General features: G+C 42.9%; 1 protein-coding gene across 1 annotated transcript in view; it reads left to right on the top strand.

The window, feature by feature from the left end:
* The window catches only part of KAZN (kazrin, periplakin interacting protein), a 635,662-nt gene that overhangs the window by 58,487 nt on the left and 555,256 nt on the right, over positions 1–21,919 (top strand). The window lies entirely within an intron of this gene.

The raw sequence follows: 21,919 nt of genomic DNA, 5'->3' as shown, positions 1-21,919 counted from the left end.
CTTATCCTATTCCTATCCATTCTATCCCATCCCATCCCATCCCATCCCAGCTTATCCTATTCCTATCCATCCTATCCCATCCCATCCTATCCTATCCCATCCCATCCCATCCCAGCTTATCCTATTCCTATCCATCCTATCCCATCCCATCCTGTCCTATCCCATCCCATCCCATCCCATCCCATCCCATCCCATCCCATCCCATCCTGTCCTGTTCTCCTATTTTGCTCTGTTCTATCCTGTCTGTCCTGTCCTAGTTTGTTCTCTTCTGTTCCTTTCTATTATGAGCTAAGCCCGGGGTCAGAGGTTTTCCAAGCCAGTCCTAAGTATCAAATGAGGCACTACATGCGCAGCTCTTTGTGAGCCATAAGGGCTGAGGCTCTTAATGAGCATTTTATTTAATTAAAGTGTGGCAGTTGGGGAAAGGTGGAGGAGCAAGGCGACAAAGGGCTTATAGAGGCTTCTGAGACCAACTGGGTGACCTTAGACAGATCACTTAACCTCTCTGAACCTATAAATCCCTCAATCTAAAAAGTGGGTGGGGTGGGCACATTGAGTTCTACGTTTTTCTCCAAGGTTCTAAATCCGAGAGTCATGGCCACGAGTTGTCAGGACTAATCCACATTGGCTGGGGCTCTTTATTCAGTATGGAGCTGGAATTATGGTTCCACTTCTAGCTCTTAGAAGGGTCGTGTGACCTGAGGTTGCCCCCATTTGATGGCTGAGATCTCTTACTGTGTCCCAGCCTTCTTCCTCCTAGACCTAGAATTCTAAAGAAATGCCCCAGATCCTCAGGTTTTCCAAATACTAAGGCTTTTTCCAGGGAAGCTCAGGTTTCATTGCCTCTGTTAATGACCCACAAGAAGGGGGCTAAATAGCCCATTAATTAAATTTGCTGATGAAGTCGATTTGCTAGGTGTCCAGGGCCCTGGGAGACTGGAAATAATACCAAAAGAAATGTGAACAGGAAATGGCAAAAATAGGAATCAATCTTGGCAAAGGAGGGAATTAGAGTTAATGTGTTTTAGGGCAAATTTCATCTGAATTTCAGATGTTCTCTAGGAAAGAAGACCTTAAGAGAAAAAATAGCTAAGGAAGGCCTTGACAGGCCCGGGACCAAGTGCTCTTTGAATAACAGAGACTGCTGGGGGAAGAGATGCTTTCTTGGCCAGGTCATCCATTTACAGTTATGATTTCTAGGCTTTGAATTGTCCATAGCTTTAAGGATTTGCATCTGGGGATGGCTCAGTGGACAGATAGCACGTTGGCCTGGAAATCAAGAAGATCTGAGTACAAATCTTACCTTGATAGTTGCGTGACCTTGGGCAAGTCACTGCATGTCACCCAGACTCAGTTTCCCCATCTGTAAAATAGGTGTAAAAAGAGCACTTAACTTACAGGGTTCTCATCAAGATCAAATAAGAAAGATCATAGAAGGCACTTTCAGACCTTAAAGAGGTATCTATAAACGCTAGTTATCATCATCTTTCATTATTATTGTTTCTGTGAGTTTGTATTGGAGGTTGGGCCTGGGTCAGAGTTCTGGCTGTGACAGTGATTATGACTTTGGACTTTGGATGTCATTTCATCTTTCAATGTTAACTGAGAGGTGAAGTTCTAGTTGGCAGAGAAACTCAGCCGTACCTGTACAATGGATATGAGTTCAGGAATGCAGGAGGCTATTGCAAAAGGCTTAGTGTAGTTTTAAGCAATTAAAACTATTAAATCTTAAAACCACAATAAGACTTTTAGGATGCCCTGTCTGACCTCTTTGCTGGAGGTAAGCCTCAGGGGCTCTACAGTTTTCCAACAGGTATTTATTTGAGACTGTTCAATAAGTATTATTATTCCCATCTTGCAAATGAAGAAACTTATGAAAACTTAGGTCATCTCCTCTGTGGTCACAGTTCATAAAGAAAATTCATTCTCAGAACTGTTTATCTTACTCTTTATGACCAAGTTCCATAGCCTTGGGAAGAATGTGACTCATCATAGGCACCTTCAAAGTGCCTCTGGACCTCAGTTTCCCACTTTGTTAAACAGGCTGTGTGTTTGACCTCATGGGGTTGCTATGAAGATCCTATAGAAAACGAAAGTGAAAATCCTTTTGAAAACCTCAGCATGAGGGGTTGGTAACTATTTTTGCCAACAAACGTGGTACCAGAAGCATTGTCCCCATGAATCCCTAGGCTATGGTGCTTAGAACTTCTGCTGATCAGAATTTGGTACTTCCCTGCAGTGTCCACAAGAAGTTAGCTAGTATGAAAGGGAGAAAAATTCTCTTTTCACACTCTCTTTTAAACCTTTAGTAGGTCCTGGCAACTTGTCAATAATATACCCTTTGAGATCCATGGCCCTACTTTCCAACTGGAAATGAAATGAGCAGTTTCTGAATGATTGTTGTGTATCTATCCGTGAGGAGTCTGGCTTTTTCTGAAATGTTAAAAATTAGCATTGGCTAGGAGCATGAGCATTTCAAGTGACCTGCTGTCACTGATGACCCTGGAAATCTGGAAATGATTTTCATGAAGGACATTGGTAGCTTCGGTCTGTGTTGGGTGGAATCAAAATACCATTATGACTTTGGAATGGGGGAAATCAGAGTGTCTTGGAGGAGTTAGGATTTTCTAGACAGGAAAAGGGGACCAGGTTGCCTCATGGAGAAGTCCCATGACCTCCCTCCTTTTGTCTTTTCCAGCTGTTAGTAAATATCAATGATCTTTTACAATTCCCTACTTACTCCTCACATTACTCTTCCTCTTTCTCTTTCCCTCCTCTCTCTCTGTCTCTGTTGGTCTCTGTGTGCCTATGCCTGTGTCTGTCTCTGTGTCTCTGTCTCTGTCTGTCTCTCTCTGTCTCTGTCTCTCTCTCTGTAACTCTGTCTCTGTCTGTCTCCTCTCTCTGTGTCTCTCTGTCTCTCTCTGTGTCTCTCTCTGTCTCTCTGTGTGTGTCTGTCTCTCTCCTCTCTCTGTCTCTGTTTCTGTCTCTCTCTTCCATATCTGTCTTTTTCTCCTTTCCCTCTCTAGCCCCCCTTCCCTCTTTCTCTGTATTCAACGCAGAGGTTCTGCCCACAGATGAGTTGTCACCTCTCTAACCACCGGAAATTTAGGTCAATCACCTTTGGATGTCTTCACCATCCAGTTTGCCAGGGGACATCTTGAATCTTGCTGGGCAGCAGGTGGTATGGACTACTTCCCACTTCCCCGAGCCTTGTCTGCCCTGGGAATTTGGAGAGTTCTCTTTCCCTATTTTGTATCACTCTCCTGCCCCTGTGAAGGGATAGCAGCCATGGTTTTATAGTGAAGAGATTGGGCTGATTTGCTCTATAAAGAGCCTGGTTGCTAAGCATCTCTGTTAGGAGAAAAGGGAAAGTAACAGAAAAGCCCAGCTGGTGCTCTGGGGCTCCACAATAGACACTGGGTTTGTTGGACCTCAAACAGCACTATATTTTTTAAAAACCCAATCTGTTGTTCAGTGAAGTTTTAAAACACCCTTTTATATTTTAGATAATAAAGCTAGAAATTATCTAACAATCTAAGCACTGCTTAATAAAAAGGGGGCCTGATGAGCCAGCCACCTGTTTTATCTTTGCCAAGTTTACATCACCAAGAGGTACAGAGCAGCAGCCTGGAGTCAGGACACCTGACTCGCAGGCCTAATTCTGCCCCTGTGTGGTGAGCCTTCTCTGGGCCTCTGTTTACTCATCTCTAGAACATAAGCAGAGGTCTGATTTGACAGGGGGTGCCTATTATCCCTACCAGGGAGGCTCAGCTTGGAGGGGAGCCTGGGGATTCTTAACTGCAGTGTTCTAAATACTAAATCAGACTTCAGTGTAGTGAGCCCTGGAAAAGCAGGCTGCCTAAGGTGGCCAGACCAGTCCAAGTCAGAACTAGAGAAGATTAGAGCTCCATTTAGTGGGGTTCGACTCATTGAGTAACCACAGCCTGGTTAAGAAAGCAAAAAAAAAAATAAAGGTCCAAAGTCCTACCTCTGACAACTGTGGCCATGGGCAAGCCATTAATCTCCATGGGTACCCTCAACTTTAAAATAAGGGGACTGGACTAGAAGGCATGGGGGGGTGACCCTTAGCTTTATGAGTCCTTTGGAGCACTAACATTCTGGCTATAGAACTGGGGAATCTGTGACCTCAAGGCCACGTGTGGCCTTCTAGGTCTCTGGGTACAGCCTTTAGACTGAGCCCAAGTTTTACAGAACAAATCCTTCTATTAAGGGGATTTGTTCTGTGAAGTTTGGATCCTTGATGACCTAGAGGGCCATATGTGGCCTCGAGGCTCCAGATTCCCCACCCCTGGCTCTGGGAGCTCCCAGGATTTCAGATCTGGTGGACTACCAAGACTGGAATGGTCCTCCCACTCACCAGCTCCATTGGTCCCTTCCAGGCTCATCCTTTCCTGGACACCTGACTCCCACCCAACTGTTAGTCCCCCCTCCCCCAAATTGATTTTGTGGGTGTTCAGTATTTGGTTTTCTGCATCCTCACCTGTAGAATATAAATGCCATGAGGGATGCTTGAGAGAAACTGGGTCATCTTTATCTTTGTGTCCCCAGGTGTACCATAGCTCCTTGACGGTAACAAATGTTGGTACAATGAAGGAATAAGAAGCAGCTAAGAGATGCAGTGGGTAGAGTGTTGGATCTCGCATCAAAAAGGCCCAAGTTCAAATCCTGCCTCAGATTACTTACTAGCCGGGTGACCCTGTACAAGTCATTTGACCTCAATCTACCTCAGTCTCCTTATTTGTAATAATGATACCTGCTTCTCAGGATTATTATGAGGATCAAACAAGATAATAGATTGCACCAGATTAACCTCATGGATAATGACATGGTTCCGCTGGATTGATTTTAGCAAACCATTTGACACAGTTGTCTTATTCTCATAGACGAGATAAAAAGGGATGTATTAGACAGTAGGTAAACTCAGAACTAGCTGTGTGACCCTGGGCGAGTCCTTTAACCCCGATTAGCCTCAGTTCCTCATATGTAAATCGAGGATGCCCCAGTATCTTTGCAAAGAAAACCCCATGGGCCGTCTATGGAGTCACATATAGCCGGACACGACTGAATGACTCAACAGCAGCATCAAGGAACAAAACTCAGGACAAAGTGAATTAGCCAGAATCAAAGGGGAGTCAGGTTGGAAGGGGCCTCTAGTAGAGTGCCCCAGGGATCCTTGTTTGGCCTTGTCTTGGTTGACGTTTTTATTGATAACCTGGATGAAAATGATAGATGACATGCTTATAAATTTGCAGATGATACAAAGCCAGGAACACATTAGATAACAAGATCCAGAAAGATCTGGACATACTGTAGCACTGAGCCAAGGCCCTTGAGAGCTTTATAAAGTCTTGTGAAGCCATCCATTGTTGTGTGTGTGAGAGAGAATAGTTAGAGGACGTGGGAGTGGGGGGATGGAAGATGTGAATTCAAGACTTTCTGATACCTACTAGCACCATGACCTTGGGCAATCACTTAAGCATTCAGCATTCTAGGTCAGGAACTAGATTAAGATGTAATTGAGAAATGTTAAACAAAATAAACAAAAATATGGTGTTCCACTCTTAGTGACCCTATTTGAGGTTTACTTGGCAGAGATACTGGAATGGTTTGTCATTTCCTTCTCCAACTCATTTTACAGATGAGAAAACTGAGGAAAACAGAATTAAGTGACTTACCCAGGATCACACAGCTAGTAAGTGTCTGAGGCCAGATTTGAACTCAGGTCCTCCTGACTCCAGGGCCGGTGCTCTACTCACTGCACCACCTAGCCTCCCAATATGTGATTTCCTAAGTCAATATGCAGCTGAGTCCCTATTTACCGCTTAATGGCCCCCATTTCTACTTGAGTTTGACACCATTGTATCTGGGTAATGCTCTCTGATTCTTAGTCACAGTGGAAGTGCTAAGTTGCCATGGTACAGGGTGTTTAGTCACCTGGGAGTTCTTTATCGGTAAGTCACAGGTCCTGTCCCTACCACCACCACCTCTCATAAACATGGAGAGATCACAGGTTAGAGCTGGAAGGGCCTTCAGAGATCGTCTGATTCAACCCCTTCATTTTATCGATTTGGAAACTGAGGCTCCGCCAGGTTAAATCGCCTGCCTAACATTGCACAGCTAGTAGGAACACTGATGTTTCTGCTCCGCGTCGAGTGCCATTCACTACTCCTGCTTTCTCTTATATGTTATGAAATCCTTGAAGGATGGATCATTTGAGTTTTTGTCTTTGCATTTCCAAGATTTAGCACAGCGTGTGGTACATTGTTGTGGTTCAATCATTCAGTTGTGTCTGAGTCTTAGCACACCAATGCTGTCCGTGGGGTTTTCCTGACAAAGATGCTAGAGTGTTCAGCCATTTCCTTCTCCAGTGGAGTGCCTAGTACCTGACATAGTAGGTGCTTTATAAATGTTGATTTTTTGGTCCCGAGGATAGATCAGGAAGCTGTGGGCTGATGGCACAGGAAAGTGGGCTTATACTCTAAGTAAAAAATCTTAAGAATTACTTCTGTCCCAAAGCAAAATGGAGTGCTGTAGATAGGTAGTGAGTTGCCCCTCCCAGGAGGTCTTTCAGCAAAGGCTAAGTGATCCCTTGTTTAGGATGTTATAGAGAGGATGCTTGCTCAGGTGTGAGTTTGGTGAGATGGCCTCAGAGTTTCCTTCCAATTAAGTCTGTAATCATAGCACTATACAACGATGGGATCTTTGATTCAGAATTAGAAGAAACCTTTGTTGTTGTTCAATGGTTTCAGGCATGTCACACTCTTCGTGACTCCATTTGGGTTTTTCTTAGCAGAGATACTGGGGTGCTTTTCCATTTCCTTCTCCAGCTCAATTTACAGATGAGGAAACTGAGGCAAACATGGTGAAGTGACTTGCCCAGGGTCACACAGCTAGTAAGTGTCTGAGGCCATATTTGAACTCAGGTCTTCCTTGTTCCAGGCTCACTGCACCACCTATCTGCCCTGAAGGGACCTTAAAAGATATGCCTTGATAGGAATCATTTTTCAGGGGAAAAGGAAGCAAACCTTTGTTAAGCACCTATTATGTTCCAGATACTGTGCTAAGAGCTTTACAAATATTATACACAGAGAGATTAAGTAACTTATCCAAGGTTTCACAACTAGTAAATGCCTGGGGCCACAAGGGGGCACCATAGTGCATAGAGCCCTGGATGTTTTGAGTCAGGAAGACTCATCTTCCTGTGTTCAAATCCAGCCTCAGACACTTACTAGCTCTGTGACCCTGGGCAAGTCACTTAACCCAGTTTGCCTCAGTTTCCTCATCTCTAAAATGAGCCGGAGAAGGAAATATCAAACCACTTCAGTTTCTTTGCCCAGAAAACCCCAAATGGGGTCATGAAGAGTCGGGCATGACCGAACAGCAAATGTCTGAGGCAGGATGTGAACCCAGGTTTTCCTGACCCCAAGTTCAAACTCCTGTCCGCTGTCCACCCTCCATCCTTCCCACAAACCCACTGCACACCAGGGAAAGAGTCAAGTCCCCGAGCGCTTGTTCTTGTTTCCAAGCCATGGCATGATAAGCCCACAACTTAGTTACATTTTTAGCAGTAAGTATTTCCCTTGGAAGACTTTAAGGCTCACAAAAGTCATTCTGCTATTTAAATATAGAACGGTAACATATTTTAATAATCATGCCCTGGGGCATAGTTTTTTCTGTTGCATGAAAAAATAATGGTCAAAACAGCCCACAGCCAATTGCCAAATTATGTAAAAATAATGAAAAGAAATCTGTTCCTGGGTGTCTTCCTGACCATGTTGAGCCACTTTAACTGTGGTGATCAATCTAAAATTAACACACTTTCCCCCACTCTGGATGAAATTAAAGGTCTGAGTCCATTATTCATTTTGAGAGGGCTTTCAACATTCGAAAGGTGGCATTGGGTTAGACAGACAAAGCACCATTTTCACAGCCTAATGTTAGGAGTGGGCATTGGATGGTTGCATTGCATTCCTTAAAAGGAAGGCTACAGGGTACAGAGGGAAGTGGACTGATAGGGTCAGAGGGCCTGTGTCTGGGTTCAACGTATGGGTCTGCAATGTATTACTCATGTAATTTGGGGGCAAGTCTAGCCCAGTAGTGAAAGCAATGACTCTGGAGTCAGAGGGCCTAAGCCCTTGGAAACCCACCTCCCACTACTTTATATCCCTGAGCCTCAGTTTCCTCATCTGTAAAATACTAGATGACTTCTACAGTCCCTCTTAGGTCTAAATTCATGATCCTATGATCCAAATTCCTCCTTCTCTGATTGTTACCTGTGCAACTTGGGCAAGTGGCTTCACTTTTCTGGCCCTGACTCAGTTTCCTCATCTGTAAACTAAAGGGATTGGATTGTACCATCTCAGAAGCCCTATCTATCTTTAAATGTTGGGATCCTTTGGATTCAATAGGCTAGAAGGAGTTCCTTTAGGGGTCCTCTCCAGAAATTATTAAGTATCTACAGTATGTAAAGCCCTGAGAATAATAAAACAAAACAAGACAAAGGGAAACAAAGCCATACAGATGCCTGCCTTCATGGAGCTTGCCTCCATTGAGTAAGCACGTGGGGAAAATAGCAAGGTCATCTATACTGCAGCTTCTGCCGCTTTAGAGCTCCTGCTTCCAGTCTCAGCTAAAAGGAACTCCTGAGACAATGTCTGCTATGTGGAGAGAGAGAAATAGGAGAGGGAATGGAAGAAGAAGAGGTCCAATTGGAGGAGGGGGGTGGGATAGAAGAAGGGAAGAGATGAGAGAAAGAGAAGGCAGGAAGGAAGAGGGAGGGAGAGAGGGGGAGGGGAGGAAGGGAGATAGAGAAAGAGAGACAGTCAGAGAGAGAGAGAGGAGAGAAAGAAGAGAGGGAGAGGGGGAGAAAGGCAGAGAGAGTAAGGAGAGAGAGGGGGAGGGAGGGAAGGAGAAGGAGGGAGAGAGACAGAGAAAGAGAGTGCAGGGGGGCAGTATGGGAGAGGGAGGAGGGGAGAGAGAGAGATGTAGAGGGAGAAACAGAGAGAGAATAGAGAAAATAGAGATGATAGAGAAATAGAGTAGAGGTAAACAATGTGCGGGCACGCACACACACGCGCACACACACACACACACACACACACACACAGGAAGAGCTTTCTTTTGTAAAGACCATACATTCTCACACACCAAAAACATCCCTGAGTGCAAATTCCCAATGTCTGAGGTTGCTTTGAGTTAAAAATACAAAGAAACACTCGCAGAGCTGAAAGCAGAAGGCGTGGAATGGTGGGATCATATGTCATGGATTCAGAGACAGGAGGGCCCTGAGACGCCATTGGGTTATACATTCTCATTTTGCAGATTAGAACATGGAGGCCCAGAGAGACCTATAGACTAAAGGATCACAGATTCAGAACTGTTAAGGGCCTCAAGAGACCATCTAGTTTCTGAGGAAACTGAGGCCCAGAGACACAAGGGGCTTGCACCAAGTCATGCACCGCGTTAAAGGGGAGAGGAGCTGGGATTCCAACCCAGGGCCTTGACTCCAAATCCAGCCCCTGTTCCCAGCACAAAGGCTCCCTCCCCACAGCAATAAACATCTGGATTTAGCTCTTTTTTCAGCCCTATCTTCTGCTGAACCAAAATCATTTCTAAACCATCCTTTTGAAACAGTCGCACTGTTGCAATTATTTTTCGATCTTTCTTAGTCATTGTCACAAATCTGCAAATGAAAGATCTAAATCCTCTCCCACTAGGTACTGCTAGGATGCATCTGTTGCTGTTGCTGGCTCTCTTACCTGGATTCCTTTTTTCAGTACACACAGACAGACACACACACACACACACACACAGAGACACAAAGACACATACACACACATACTGCCAAGATATTCTGGAGGGCTCAGGGCTCACAGAAGCTGGAGCTCAAAGGACCAGGTCAATCAATCAATCAGCAGGCATTTATTAGCCAAATGAGATCATGTATGAGAAGCACTTTGTAGACCTTAAAACACAATATAATGTCAGGGGTTGGGTTTTTTTTTATAAAGTACCTACTATGTGCCTATGATTTTTCCAGTGTAGGGAACTTCTGGTGAGGAATTCTCTAGACAATACACAGACACCGAGTGGTTAAGTTACTTGCCCAGAGTCACACAGTCAACCAATATGTGTCAGAGACCAAGTTCCCAAATCCCTTCCTGGCTTCAAGGCCTGTTGTCTACCCACTAGGCTGTGTGGCAAGTCCCTTCACCTCTCTGTGCTCCAGGTGATTCTCTGAACTCTAAGTTGCAGAGAAGGTAGTTAACTCTGTAAAGGAGGAATGTTCACCTGGATGTTCCTTGTACTACACCTCAAGTCCAGTCCCTCTCTCTCCCTCTCCCAACTATGTGTCAGGAGTTGTTCTAAGTGCCAGAGAGAGAAAAAGAAAACTCTATGCTCTCTAAAAGTTTACATTTCATCTGGGAATAAAACATATCTCTTGAGTAAATGCAAAATCCTTGGGTCTAGACTTGCTATTTCATTAGCACAGGGAAATCTCCTACTGAGGAAACTCAATCCAACAGGAGAGTACTCTGTAGCTTCCAATCTAAGAGATCTATGTAGGACACTGAGACTTTCCAGTACTCACATAATGTCAGTCAGAACTTGAACCCAAGATCCAGAAGAGAACCTAGAAAATCAAATGTCACAATTGGAAAAGAGCTTAGAACATAGTATCAGATCAGGGAGGGACTATTAGAGAGATCATACCTCTCAAGTTGGAAGGGATTCTAGAAATAGTTTAGTTCATTGTACTAAATGTACAATGTACATTTACTTGTACAGATGAGGTCAAGTGGGACTTGAGGAGGTAAGGTGATTTAGCAAGGTCACAAAATTAATGTGTCAGAGGTAGGATTTGAATCCAGGACCTCTGACTTGAGAGGCAGTGCTCTCTCCACTATGGCACATTGCCTCCTACGAGTTAGGGTGGCTGAGTGGGCTTACACTCTATTTCACATTGCCTCTAAGACAATGAGGCTCTAAAACTCCAGCATTAGCATTGCTTGGAGATGGGATTCCTTCTTGGAGGAAGAAGGTAAATTAGATGATATTTGAGGTCCTTACAACTCCCAGAATCCCGTAGGTACTGCTGAACACAAACCTGGCTGGCCAATCAGAATCCATGGCTATCACTGTCTACAAACTTGGCGGGCTAAAACCTCTTTCCTAGGCTGTTCTGAGTGCTGGGAGGATTAAAGCCTTGCCATCATAGTCAGGAATATTTGTTACCCAGCTGTGGATGAATTCCACATTATATCAGTTACGGTGATTGGGTAAGCTGATGTTCAGGAACATTCCTACTTAGGGTCTTCCATTTCCACTATTGGAATGTTTCCAAAAACTCCTCCCCCTTTCCTGCTTCTAATCAATTGCAGAAAATCAGTCTCTGGAGGTAAAGAGAAAATGGATTGATTTCAGATTTTGTGAATGTGTCTTTCACTTATGACCATTGGAAGACGTGTAGCCTGGATCCATAGGAACTGACAGTTACAATGAACCCATAACAATGCCTCCACTTCCAACCTAACTGTACTCTGATAATTACCACAGCCTTGTATAAAGCCTCAACATCTTGAGAGCTTATTATGTTTTCATATCTGCCTTTTGTGAGCTAGAGTCAGTGGGGAAAAGGTTCCTAGACATTGGCCTGGTCTTAAATTGTGAGCACAATAATGGCTTGTTATATATGTAATATTCATACAGAATTTGAAGGTTCACCAAACTTTTTATCATCATGTCTTTTGATCGTCACATCATCAACCTGTGAGATTGGTGCTATCATTATCCCCATTTTACAGATGAGGAAATTGAGATTGAGAGGGATTAAGTGATTTGCTTTGGGTCAGTCAATAAATTTATATTAAGACCTCCTATGTGCCAGACACTGTGCTAATGTAATAGCAATATAATTTAAAGATCCCCCTGTATTGGCTTGGTTTTTGGTTTGATTGTGTTAAAACCCAGAGCTTGTGAATCTCACTTGTGGGATGGACTTGTTGATGTGAAAAGAGAGGGCTGAACTAGGAGGAGCTGGAGACGTAGATTTGGAGAGATACAAGAAAAGAGAGAGGCAGAAGAACTTTTTGGAAGCAGCATCCTGGAGGCAGAGAGAAACTGAGAGGATTGCTGAGGGCCACTTTGAATTGCCCAGGCCTTTTGAGACCTGCCCCCTGAGCTGCCAAGGACTGAGGAGACATGGCTATGATGCTGGTACTTTGTCTGTTTTGATGTTGTTTTGCCAGATTTGTCCTCTGGTGAAAGACAGTCCTGTTGTTGCAGAGGTATGGGAACCTTGCTGTTGGTTCAGAAGCCCTGAAGAAGGATTTTCTTGTTGTATGTTTACAGAAATCCTGAAAGGGGGTTTTGCTAATGTTTTCAGGGGTCCTAGGATTGTTCTGCAGACAGAGAATGAATTAATGAAGACACTGGCAATGTATCTTGTGGCCTTGCTAAGCTTTGTCTCCCCAGGAACAAAGATTGCTGAGAACCTGCCTCTGGTCAAGATGAAGAAAAGACCTCTCTTTGGGTATTAAATGCTGTGTTTAAGCTTGTTGTAACTCTGGGGTAGATTCAGTTGTGATCCAAGGGTGGGGAACTTTTGACTTTTTTGTGCTCTGTGATTAAACAAATGAATGTACTTATGATTGGAAACTAATCTCCATTTGAGAAGAGGGGCTTTGTGATGGACTAAATGAATGCACAGTCTAGGGGTGGAATAGTATTTAGAAGAGGGACTTTGTGATTGATTAAATGAATGTAAAACCAGGGGTGGGATAGTACTTGGAGATCATTGAATCACACTTGGTAAATGCTGTATTTTGAATTATTCTATATGTTGATTCTCTCTGTTCTTAATTTTTCACTGAATAAAATGGAGAGCATCTATGCTGGTATTTTGAACCTTGGGAAGTTGCCTTTGCTTTACATTACAGCTAAGCACTGGCAATTAACAGACCTTGCTTTCAAGTCTAATAGAAGACACAATGTGAAAGCAACTCTGTACAAACATGCTATGTACCAGATAAATTGTGATCAACAGAGAGAAGATGCTAGCATTAAGGAGATTGGGAAGGGCTTTTTTGTAGAAGGTGGGATGAAGAAAGTCAGCAAAACTAGGAGATGGAGATGAGGAGGGAGAGCATTCCAGGCATGTGTCATACACAGCTGAAAAATGCCTGAGTCAGGATTCAAATTCAGCTCTCCCTGATTTCCGGAACCTTTTTTTTTTTTTTCAGATAGCATGAGAAAAATTAGAGGCTCTTTAAGACTGCCCACTATTTCAATGGATAAATGAAGAGTTATCACCTTTAGACCATGGTCACTTTCCTGTTTCATAGAGCCTGGCACAAAATAATTGTTTAGTGAATGCTTCTTGTCTGATTGATCAATAGATTGATTGCTTCTCATCTTAGAAGCATCCAAGTCTGTACTGTAACTGGGTCTGTGAATCTTGGGGAAGGAGACAATTGAGGGAAATACTTTTTAAAAAATTAGTTATGGGAAGAGCTACAACTACTACATTTGCACACAGGTCAAATACAACATAATACACACTAAAATCCACTTTTGAAGATGAGAAAATGCAAGCAGGGCTGTTGCTAGGAGTCTAGGACAAGGAGGAGCTCACCTAAGATGCAGCTGACAGGGGAGAGGAGCGACCATCTGGTAGTTATCCATTTGAATTAATCCTTCTTGTTAACTAGATTTTAAGCTCTGTTGTTCCTATGCTGCTAAAAAGCTACAAGTACTTTCAATGCCCTATAAATTTAGCACCCTGGGGCAAAGCGCAGATTGCCTATCCCTAGTTGTGCCTTAGGTTGTAGATCTTGGGGAGAAAAAAGAGTTTTGCTTTGCTCTATCCCCACTTCTCCATCATATATTGCAAGTGGGGGGTCTTGAGATGCGTGTGCTTCTTATCCGTTTCCCAGTGATCATTGGGAATGTTTTCTTTAACTTTAACATCTGTTTTTCCTCTTAATGAAGGAGAATCAATGGGGGCTTGTTTGTAAAAAGTGAGAATCACTTATCTCCCTTCTACTTTTCTCTCCAAAGGGATTTGTTTGCTTCCATTTTGGTCCTGGAGGGCAAACTTTACTCCCCGCCCCCAAAAGGGACTAACAATGATTCCAGGAAAAAACCTGAAAAATCCTGTTGTAATTTAGTGATTTTTTTTTTTTTGTATAAGTCATTTGGTTGGATTTTGATGAGGCGCCAAGTCTCGGTTGTGTGGGGAAAACATGAAAAAGAATATTGTTTATTTGGTTTGATTCATTTTCCCAAAATACAGATTGACTTAGGTCTGTGAGTAATTACAAGGCATGTAAGGAACCCTTTGAACTTCAACATTTCTTTTAAAAAATCACGATGGCTTATTTCAGTGGCTGGGGCCCAATAATTAGGTGAGGTATCCCCAGCCGACACATTTCCCTAGCGCCCTTTGTCTGGCTCATCCCTCATTTACCTTGTGTTGTGTTTATCTCTGTATATGAGGTATCCCCTTATAGATGAGAGATGGGAGTTGGAAGGAGTCTCCCTTCTCTGGGCCTCCATGCAGGCTGGCTCCTATTTCGAAAGAAATCCCCTCCTCTCCTTCCCCTGGTAGGATCTCTGGCTTTCTTCAAGGCTCAGTTCAGGTGCCACCTTCTTCTCAAGGCACTAGCCATCGCCCTTCCTACCCAGTACCAAAATCACTCTGCATGTTACTTCTATTGGCTTCTCTGTGTCCAGAGAAAGCAAATTCCTGGAGCACAGGGATTGTTACTATTTTCTTTTTATATTTATCTCTATATTTTATATTTCCAGAGCCTAGTGCCTTCCTATGGATTATTATTTCCATTTTATCCTATCTACTATAGTTTGTACATAGTTGCTTGCATACTGTCTCCACCATTAGACTGGGAGATCTTTGAGAGCAGGGACTGTCTTTTATCTTTCTCTGTATCTCTAACATTTTAACACAGTGCCTGATACATAGTAGGTGCTTAATAAATGTTAACTAACTGACTAGTACAATGCCCAGCACAGAGTAGTTAATAAATGTTTATGGATTGACTAGCACATAGTAGGTGCTTAATAAATGTTTATTGATTGACTAGCACAGTGTCTAGGACATTGTAGGTGCTTAATAAATGTTTATTGATTGACTAGCATAGTAACCTGACCAGGGCAGTTAATAAATGTTTACTGATTGACTAGCACATAGTAGGTGCTTAATAAATTTTTATTGATTGACTAGTATAGTGTCTGGCATATAGTAGGTCATATAGTAGTTTATTGATTGACTGACTAAAACAGTGTCTGGCACAAAGTGGGTGCTTAATAAATGTTTATTGATTGACTAACACAGTGCCTAGCATAGAATAGGTGTTTAATAAATGCTTATTGGTTGATTGATCTGTCCCGTGGCCCCCAATAATGTCAGACCTACAGCACAGGAACTGTTTTACTGTTGTCTTTGTATCTCTAGAACCTAACACAGTGCCTAGCACATGCTAGGTAAAGCAGGTACCTAATGAATGCTTATTGATAGATTGATACTTGTTTACCTTCCCCTGATATAATATAAGCTCCCTGAGGGCAGGGGCTGTTTCAATTTCATCTCTGTGTCCCAAGCACCTAAAAGGAATGAGTGGACGTGCTTTCAAAAGTACACTCTGACAGTAGAGTGAATGAAAGACCACCAAAGACTCAAGAAGAATGGGATGGAATCCTACCTCTGACATATACTGGCTGTGTGACCCTGGACAAATCACTTAACCTCTCAGGTCTCTAGGCAACTCTCTAAGGCTTTAAATTGCAGATCTGAACTGGAAGAGGAGCTTCCCTCCCCAGTAAAGTCCTGCATCTGCCTTCCTCCAGCCCCCAGCACCTAGCACAGTGCTGACCCACAGTAGGAGCTTAATTAAAGCTTGTTAAATGAATAAATGAATCTCCTTCCATCCCTTTATTTTACAGATGAGTATTTCAGGTCCAGGGAAGTACAGTGACTCATCCAAGGTCTCAAAGGTAGGAAACGGAAGTGCTAAGATTAGAACCCAGATCCTCTGACTCCAAACCCAGGGCATTTCAGACTGCTTGAAGGCAGGCATAATTTAATTTTCTTCTGGGTATTAACAGTGTGAGACAAAGGGTTCTTAGCCAGTAGAGACTTAATGGATATTTGCAGAACTGCATAGGATTTGTTCTCTGTCAACTCACTCTCGATAGGTAAGCCAATACTGAAGGATATATCAAAACCTACCATTTAACAGTCATTTGGTGTGAATGTCTGTCATTCTTCCAAATTATCTGTTTTACAAGCTTAGATATTGAGATATGAATATTAAAATCAAAAGTCCTTTTTCATCATTTACTTTGCTATTGCTCAGCAACAGCTCAGCATTTATTTTTATAGCACATTAAGGTTTAAAAAAAATACCTCCCTTACAAAATCCCAATGAGGTCAGTAGGGCCAGCATTTTTACGTTTAAGACACAGAAATGTGACATAATTTGTCCATAGCATCGCAGCTAGGAAGTGTCAGAGCTGAGATTTGAACCTGGATCCCTCTGTTGGAAGGGCCCTTAATAGTCATCTAACCCACCCCAAACCCTCTGTCCATTTCACCATGATATCTTTGTAGTCATTACTTGATGACATGAATCCTACTTTACCTTTTCTCAGCATAGAATTTCCCCCATTCAGTACCCCCTTCTTGGGATCATAGATAATAAAGATTGGTAGACACCTTGGTGGTTATCTCATCCAACCTCCACATTTTATAGCAGAGGAAACTGAGACCCAGGGAAGCTGGGTGTTTTGCCCAGAGTAATACAAGTATTGCAAAGCAGAGACAGTATTTGAACCTGAGTCCTCTGATTCAGAATCCAGTGAGTTTTCCATGTTACTGCTCTGAATCCTTCCCTTCTCTCTTCACTCACCTCCTCCAGTCTTCCCCATCACCGGCCCACTGACAGCTCAGGAGGAAGCATCTGTTCCTGTTTTCAACCAGGAGGAATCTGAGTACCCAGAAGAGAGTAGTCTGGGTGTAAGCCACCCTGCTGCATCTCTATTGGACTCTGCTTCTCTTGTGTGTGCCTCTACCTTGCCAGATGGTCCCAAAGCCCATGGGAATATCCTGCTCAAACTCCGAATAGCTTTTGGCTTCATTGCAATTCTAGTATAAAATGTGTGTGTGTGTGTGTGTGTGTGTGTGTGTGTGTGCGTGTGTGATTCATCAGTGTGGGGAACTCCCACTGTAGAAACTCCCTTTACCAATGCAGATGGGCAGCCCATCTGCCCAGTAGCCTCTTAGAAAATGCCCAAGGCCACACAATAAGTTTATGTTACAGGAAGAATTTGAACTTGGGGCATCCTGACTCCCAAACTGGCCTTCTGTCCTCTATGCCATTCTGCTTTTCTACGCATTGGAATTCTTAGCTTAACCATCATGGTTTTATTATAGGAGGTGATAATCATGAGGGAAGGGTACATCCAGCTAAGAGACCAATAATGAATGTATAGCTTAAATCACTCATCCCACCCCCAAATTGCAAATACTAGTGTGGATCATATTCCTGAGCCACAATACTACCAATAATATTGAAAATATAGAAACTAAAACAATGTAGTGAGCTGGCATGACTGAAATCACATCTAGTTGGTGACAAAAGGGAGCTCCTCCTGGCGTGCTTCAATCTGACCTCTGGTCTCTTTGTCATAGACCAAAGATTCTTAATCTCTTTGGTGTCAGGCATGGATGGAGGTTTTTGGCAGTCAAGTGAAGAACTCCTTCAGGGCAGCTAAGTGGCATAATAGGGGTGGCTAGGTGGCACAGTGAATAGAGCACTGGCCCTGGAGTCAGGAAGACCTGAGTTCAAATCCGGCCTCAGACACTTAACACAAAAACTAGCTGTGTGACCTTGGGCAAGTCACTTAACCCCAGTTGCCCTCCAAAAAGCAAAAAAAAAAAAAGAGTGCCAGCCCTAGAGTCAGGAGGACCTGAGTTCAAATTCAGCCTCAGACACTCACTAGCTATGTGACCCTGAGCAAGTCACTTAATCCTTTTTGCCTCAGTTTACTCATCTGTAAAATGAGCTAGAGAGGGAAATGAGAAACCACTCCAGTGTCTCTGCCAAGGAAACCCAAAATGGGGTAACGGAGAGTCAGACATAACTGAAATAACTCAACAACAAAAAATGGACCCCTTCTCAAAATCAATATTTTTACATGCATTAAATAAAACACATAGGATTACAAAGGAAACTGCTTACATTGAAATACAATTATTGAAATATTTACAATAAAAAGTTCATATTATGGATATGTTTTACATGACTACACACATATAACAAACCAAACTGCTTGCCTTATAAATTGAAGAGGGGGTGAGAGAGAGAGAGGGAGGGAGGGAGAGAATTTGGAATTCAGAGTTTTAAAGATGAATGTTGAAAATTGTTTTAGGGGCGGCCAGGTAGCACAGCGAGTAAGAGCACCGGCTCCAGTGTTGAGAAGACCTGGAGATCGAATCCCAGGCTCAGACACTTAGCACCTACCCAGAAACACCTGGCCATGTAACCTTGAGCAAGTTACTTAACCCCAATTGCTTAGGGGCGGCCAGGTGGCTCAGCGAGTAAGAGCACCGGCTCCAGTGTCGGGATGACCTGGATCAAATCCGGGCTTAGATACTCAGCACCACACCCAGAAATAATAACTGGCCATGTAACCTTGAGCAAGTTGCTTAACCCCGATTGCTTAAAAAAAAAAAAAAGAAAATTGTTTTACATTTGTTTTAACTAGGTAAAAATGAAAAACAAAATACTTAAATTTTTTTACATAAAAAAGTCCACAGATCCCAAGTTAAGAACTCCTCCTATAATTATCAAGCTTCCAAGAAAATATTGATGCTAGAAAGCTAGATTGCAAGCTGGAGAGACCATCCAGTCCAAATCCCTCATTTTACAGGTGAAGAAAGTAAGAGCCAGAGAGACCAAATGACTTACTGGCCCAGGATTTGAACTTGGGTTGTCTGACTCCAGATCCATCACCTTCCTATTGTACCATGCTGGTCTGTGTTCACCAGTCTGGAATAGAATATTTTACTACCTCAAAGACTACTCATTCCTTCATCTGATATTTATTAACCACCTACTACAAGCCAGCCACAGAACTAGGCACTGGGATGTACAACAAAAATGAAACCATCCTTGCCTTACATTCCACTGGGTGTAAGTACCTTGATGTCCTTGGGATGGACTCCCCCTCCACCAATGTAGATGGCAAACTCTCTGTGCTTCAGTTGTCTGTAGTTGCTACAACATTCTGGGGACTAGCCCCTTGGCACTTTGTTGAGCTGGTGACTTGGGTGGCAGACATTTAGTTAGTATCAGGGCCCATAGAGACCATTCCAGCTTAAGCAGGACCTAACTGAGCTTTCCCTCCATGGACATAGCCTTTGAGAACCCATGAGTCCATCCAAACTGTGATGAAGGCTTTGAAACTAGGATGAGATTGGTGAGTGAAGTACAGAACTCTAGATAGAGACAGAAGAAGGAGGAGGAAGAGGAGGAGAATTTCCCAGCCTACAGTACTTTAAGTTTGCACAGCCCTATATGTTATCATTTGATTCTCACAATAATTCTATGATTATTGGTATAGATCTGATTTATTCCAGTTTTATAGAGAAAACCAAGATCTGCATGGAGTAAAATGACCAAGGTGGTGATTAGTTCATAGAGGACCTGGACTTGAACCTCGGCCTTCTAGTTTCAATCTGACAATCTTGTCTTGGGTACTATACCATCCCCTTTATATCATTGTACTATTATTATTATTATTAACAGCAACATATGGTATATACATATATATCATGTAATATATTAATAATACTAATAGCAAGACAACTATCATGTCTCTTTTCTTCAGGGTTAGCATCCCCAGTTCTCCATAAGTAAGAGTAGTACAAAACAGGAGTACCAGCAGCAATAATTATAATATCTAATTAGTATGTTGCAAAGTCCAGGTCCTCTCACTCCCAAGCTAGCAATCTCTCCACTAAGCCAGGTTTCATCTCCTAATCTGAACACTGAAGAAAACTAGAGACTCTAAGGGGTAGAAGTGAAGAGGAAGGGCATGCCAAGCATGAAGGGACAGTCCCTGCAAAGATGTGGAAGCTGGAGATGAAAAGGCATGGAGGAGAAAAAACAGCCACTTGGGATATTAAGGGTGCTGAATTTAAATCAGAATACTCTGGTACCAAAGCAACGTGGCTTTGGGTGAGCCATTGCCTCTCTCTAGGCCTCCATTTCAAACCAATCAATCAATGATCATTCTTAAGAATCTACCAGGTGCCCAGTCACGTAGCAGGTGTATTAGATATAAGGCTGGCCTCAGCTTCGAGATTCACCACATACCATAGGCTGTGTGACCCTGGGCCAGTTCTCTAGGCTGGGATGGGGGGTATAAAATTCAAATAGAAATTGATCTCTGCAAGTTGTGACTTAGAAAACCACAAATTAACATTATCTATGTTGTACTGGATTATTTATTGTGTTAACTATTTCCCAATTACATTTTAATCTGGTTTAGCCGCACTCCAAGTGGTATGAACTGATCCATGTTTGACATCCTTGCTCTGGGCAATTCTCTAAGGCTATAAACAGGGCAAGGAGGTGCTGACCAGCATTGATAGATGGAGCTCATCACCTGAGAGCTCCACTATGCCAATAAAATATAAGTCTAGTCTCCAGCCATGACCCCAGGGAATCTTTGTAGGCCTAGGTAAGTGATTCCACCGCTACCTGCCTCAGTTTCCTCAACTGTCAAATGGGGATAATGACAGCACCTACCTCCGTTGTTGTGAGAATCAAACAAGATTAGACCTATACAAATGCTAACTCTTATCATCATCATTATTATCATTATTATTAGGATTCTAAGGTTGCTTCTGGTTTTAGATACTATGAAATTACTTCTTGCCTTTTCCCAGGTTTTCTACCAGGGCCCATTTGTTCAACAACCAGACCTTAATAAAGCACTTATGACAATGAATTAAAGAATAACTTACTATTCAATTACCTTCCTGGTCCAATAAAGCAGATTTATAGTCTACAATCTCCTTTTTAATTTTTTTGTCTTCTCTGGATAATGGAGCCCCTTTGGTCATTAGGGTGAATTAGTGAAATCCTGCTTTATTAGTTTGTATTTGTTTCAGCTTAGCTGGAGTGGTGTAAGTCACCAGTCTGTGGGCCTGTAAGGCTTTCTCTTTGAATGCTTGGCTGATGCATCATTAACTCGGGATTAGACAGGGACTCAGATCTGGACTGGAGAATTTGGCTTTTTCCAATGAAATGGAAATCGGTGTGATTATTGACAGCTGCTGCTGCTGTTGTTATTCAGTTCAGCTCTTTGTGCCCCTATCTGAGGTTTTCTTGGCAAAGGTACTGTAGGGGTTGTCTCTCCAGCTCATTTTACAGACGAGGAAAGAGGCAAACAGAGTGAAGTGACTTGCCCAGGGTCACATAGCTAGTAAGTGTCTGAAGATGGATTTGAACTCAGGTCTTCCTGACTCCAGACCTGGCCCTCTCTCCACTGCACCACTGTTTTTCCAAAAAGATGAAGACAACCAACCTGACTTGACCTGGCTTAACTTCTCAGCCGTTTATTTGTCCTATTTATTCACCATCAAGGATGACATATACCTATGCAAACAATAAGAAATGAAAAAATAGGATTAAATAAAAGCTTGGCTGAGCAATGCTCAGAGCAGTCAAGTGGGATAACTTGTCCAGGATGTTGGGTAGGTTGGTGCCAGAGATCAAGGGACTGGCCAACTTTGAAAACCCCCTAAGGCCAGTGTTGGATCTGATAGCCGGAAATCTGATATTCCAGAAAATTCTGGAAGGATCAGATCACA

This window comes from Petaurus breviceps, unplaced genomic scaffold, assembly GCF_028583685.1.
Source record: "Petaurus breviceps papuanus isolate PSGF00001 unplaced genomic scaffold, PetGlider_PUasm1.0 91041, whole genome shotgun sequence".
Classification (NCBI taxonomy): domain Eukaryota; kingdom Metazoa; phylum Chordata; class Mammalia; order Diprotodontia; family Petauridae; genus Petaurus; species Petaurus breviceps.
The sequence above is the reverse complement of the archived record's forward strand: the minus strand, read 5'-3'. Positions and strand labels throughout refer to the sequence as shown.